We start from the raw sequence: 4,230 nt of genomic DNA on the forward strand, positions 1-4,230 counted from the left end.
GGAAAACTCTATGGTCCCGCCCCCAGCATGCCTGGCGTCCTCCCGTCACTTATGGGTGACGTGCGCACGGGCGCACACACCAGACGCCGGCCAGGAGCCCCCTGCTCCCGGCGAAAATCCACTTGGCAACCCTATGGCTAATAGCCACTGATGGACCTCTGCTCCATATGCTTATCTAATTCCCTTTTGAAGCCGTCCATGCTTGTAGCCGCCACCACCTCCTCCTGTGGCAGTGAATTCCATGTGTTAATCACTCTTTGGGTGAAGAAGTACTTTCTTTTATCCATTCTAACCCGACCGCTCAGCAATTTCACGGAGTGCCCACAAGTTCTTGTATTGTGAGAAAGGGAGAAAAGTACCTCTTTCTCTACCTGCTCTATCCCATGCATAATCTTATAAACCTCAATCATGTCACCCCCTCAGTCATCGTTTCTCCAAGCTAAGGAGCCCTAAGCGTCTTAACCTTTCCTCATAGGGAAAGTGTTCCAACCCTTTTATCATTCGAGTTGCCCTTTTCTGCACTTTTTCCAAAGCTATAATATCCTTTTTAAGGTGAGATGACCAGAACTGCACACAGTATTCCCAATGAGGTCACACCATTGATTTATATAGGGGCATTATGTAGCAGTTAGCTACATAAATACTACTGGTTAGCATAAATACTACTGGGGTGGCCGTTAGCACGGTGGGCTGGCCAGGTAGTCTCTTTTAGTGTATTCACAATTTGTTGGTTTGCTTGGGTTACACATGCCCTGGGGTCACCACAGGTTATGTATCATTTTAAAATAGTTACATTTTGACTATTTTCTGCCTGTACAGTTGACAGCATCAGTCAGTCAGTGGCATTCATCATATTGGCCCATGCTTCGAACTCACTGAGTCAGACTGGTAGGTGGAACAAGCAAAATAATTTGATCCAATTTAAAACATTGGATTATCACGACTTGGCTTAGCTTTGGGAGTCTGGATGGCAAACTGGGCAAGGCTAGAAGACTAGAGAGACAAACCACGTGCATTCTTCCCCCAAACCAGAAGGTTCGAGGCAATTGAGAAGTAGTAAGTTGTATTTTTTAGTGGGTGGGTAGGGACGATGGAAGATGAGGACGGCTGTGGGAAAGCAGTGTGAGAAAGTGCAAAACATTTGTGATACCACGTAGAACACTGTTGTAGGGTTGGAGGGGGACTCAAACCATTTTTGCATTGTCCAGGAGAGTTGCTTGCAATTGGCAATCAAAGTGCAGTTTGAACAGGGAGGTGTTTGCTATAGTATGAATTTTAATAGCCCAGCTATACAAATACAATTGCCATCCGATGTGGTGTGATGGATTCATTTGGGAGGTGACCTCTGTGGGGGAGAAAGTCCCCACCATTTCCAGTTCTTCAACTTCAGCCCCACCACCTTAAATTGTTTTACTAGGAACCTTTGGGGTTGGACTCAATGGCTGTAAATAATATTTTGCAATCAGCTTGCTGATTGACTGAATGGCTTTCTTTTACTAGGTATCTTTCCTGTTAGATTCAAATATCATCCAAATGTCATCATATTTTGTAAAGCGGCCTACTGATTGACTGAATAGTTCTATCGTATTTGTAATGTGCCTCGAGTCCCAGTGGGAAAGGTGGAGATAAATAAAATAAATCCTGAAGGAAAACATAGTTTATTGAAGGTAGGTTTTATAGTAACTTTTCATTTTAGTATAAAAAAAATATGGCCAATAAAGCAAGCAATAAAGCAAAAAAAAATATGGCCAATAAAACAAGCAAAGCTGCATTTTTTTTATCCTGCTTATTATTTTGGAGGTTTCTTTTTCTTCTGTGGACCTCCTTTGTGTCTTTTATTTGCTCTATCACAGCACTGGGATTTATGCTGTTCTCTATTTTATTGTAAGGATTTTATTGCTTTGGTATTTTTAGCATGACTCTTGTTTTAATGCTGCTGAGTTTGCCTTTCTTTCTTTCATTACTTGACTGTTTTACTCATTGTCAAGTTACTTTGTGTCCTTTTAGCTGAGACAGCAAGGTAGCAGTTTCTTAAAGGAATAAACATACTGTCAGCTTAGTTCTGACCCCCATGACCATGAATGTCTTTGGGTGTCCTACTGTCAGTCATTGGTGTGTATCCAACAAGATCCACACAAACAGCAAGACTTTCCTATTTCCATCAAAATTTTGTCCCTGGTGGTCAACTTAGGTTTCCAGCTAAAGGCTGATAACCCTCAGGAGCTTTTGGTGGCAGGGCTTGGAGTAGGGTTGCCAAGTGAGGCTGACAAGCTGGCGGGGGACATAGCAGGGGGATCCAGGAGAGGGAAGGAATGAAGTTCAATTGAACTCCGAAGCAAGTTCTGGGTGAGCTGGCTGTCACATTTAAAGGGACTGTGTTCCTTTTAAATGCCTCCCCCCCCATTGGAAATAATGGAGAATGGGGGCACCTTCTTCGGGGGCTCATAGAATGGGATCCCCTGGTCCAACTTCTTTAAGGAGGGGGTTAGGAGAGGCACCAGCAGCTATGCCGAAAATTGGGTGCCTCTGTCTCAAAAAACAGCCCCCCCCAAGCCCCAGATACCCTTGGATCGATTCTCCATTATACCCTATGTGGACCAGTCTCCATAGGGTATAATAGAGCACCCAGCGGCCATTCCTCCATTTTGAAAGGCTTGAAGCAGGGGGAGGGGCTCCAAACTGGGGGATCCCCCACCCCCAACTGGGGATTGGCAGCACTAGCTTGGAGTCAAGTGGCACAACACTATGCCACAATGTCACTTCCAGTTACATTTGCCAAAAGAAGTGCCTTTGTACCAATGCCATGATATCACTTCCAGTTAACATTACTGGAAGTGATGTCATGGCATTGGCACAATGGCATTTCTTTTGGCAAATATTTCTCCAACTGCTGAGCAATGTTGGCAGCAGGAAGCAATGGAAATTGCTGTGATCTTAAGACTCTGGAAATATGTGTCTGAACACAACCACTGATTTTCTGCCAATCAGTATATGTAAGTTTCCCCAAGGTGCAAACAACAGTTCCCCGGGGGCATCTGAGGTCAGGAAAACAGCATAGGGAGAAACCAGTTTAAGCCCCACTCTTGTTTCCAATCCACATTGAGCCCCACACACCTGAGAGGTAGGTTTCAAAAATCTCTGAGAGCTCCCAGCCCAGAACTCTCGGTACACGTGTGATTTGACAGGATCCCAAGGGCAGCCCTCAAAACAATGTAACATGGGTAGGCCCTGTCTTTGAAACGCAGTAACCCTCCTTCACCAGGAAGGCTAGCTATGGTGGCTGAGAAGACCAAGTAAGTTAACCAGAGATGCAGGTGCTTCCACATCATAATCTCTGATCTGCTGACAGCCATGTGTGCGTGTGTATACATACATACATATACACACACATACATCTACATATGTCTCTCTGTGTGTATATATATGCTGTTGATCCTGGTTGTGTGGTGGGCTAGTTGTGGCAAATGGTAGGGAAGCTCAGTATTTCTGTATACAGTTGTAGGGGCTTTATTGCAATGTGGTATGGCTTGATATTATGTTCTTATTCCAGTGGGGGGGGCAATGGAAGCTGAGTGATAGGGTCTCTCCAAGTGATTGCCAGAAGTGAGATGCGTCCTGGTCTTGTGTCTTACAGATAATCTTACAGATAGTCCTTTGCATTTATATCATACTTTCAACTTTAAAAGGATAATAATGCTGATTGTGTGAACTTAGGCAAATCACGAGAGGTAGAGCAGGAAGGGTTGCATCAGTGCTTAGTTCTTGTGGCCCTTTCTTACATGCCCAGGGAAATGCTGATCGCCACTTTGGGGCCAGGAAGCAATTTTTTTCCAGGCCAGTTTGGCCCCCACAAGTGGAGGGTTTTTTAAATCATATTCTGGGCATGGAACAGGGGTCACTGGGGTGTGTGGGGGTATTGGTGAATTTCCTGCATTGTGCAGGGGGTTGGACTAGATGACCCTGGAGGTCCCTTCCCACTCTATGAGTCTATGATTCTGTGGGCACGCCAGCACCTCTGTCAGGCAGAAGCGCCTGAGATCCTCCCCCTCCCCTTTTCCTTTGCCTGACTTGCAGGCGAAGGGAAGGGAGAGGGGGGAAAGAATGGATTCCAGGTGCTTCTGCCTGTCAGAGGGGCTGGTGCACACTTCCGGTGATGTCAGGGGGTGTGGCATACGCTAATAAGTTATGCTAATGAGCGCCTGCAGCTCTTTTTCTACGAAATGACCCCTG

Source organism: Gekko japonicus, unplaced genomic scaffold (assembly GCF_001447785.1).
Source record: "Gekko japonicus isolate JY-2015 unplaced genomic scaffold, Gekko_japonicus_V1.1 scaffold249, whole genome shotgun sequence".
In the NCBI taxonomy this organism is placed as follows: Eukaryota; Metazoa; Chordata; class Lepidosauria; order Squamata; family Gekkonidae; genus Gekko; species Gekko japonicus.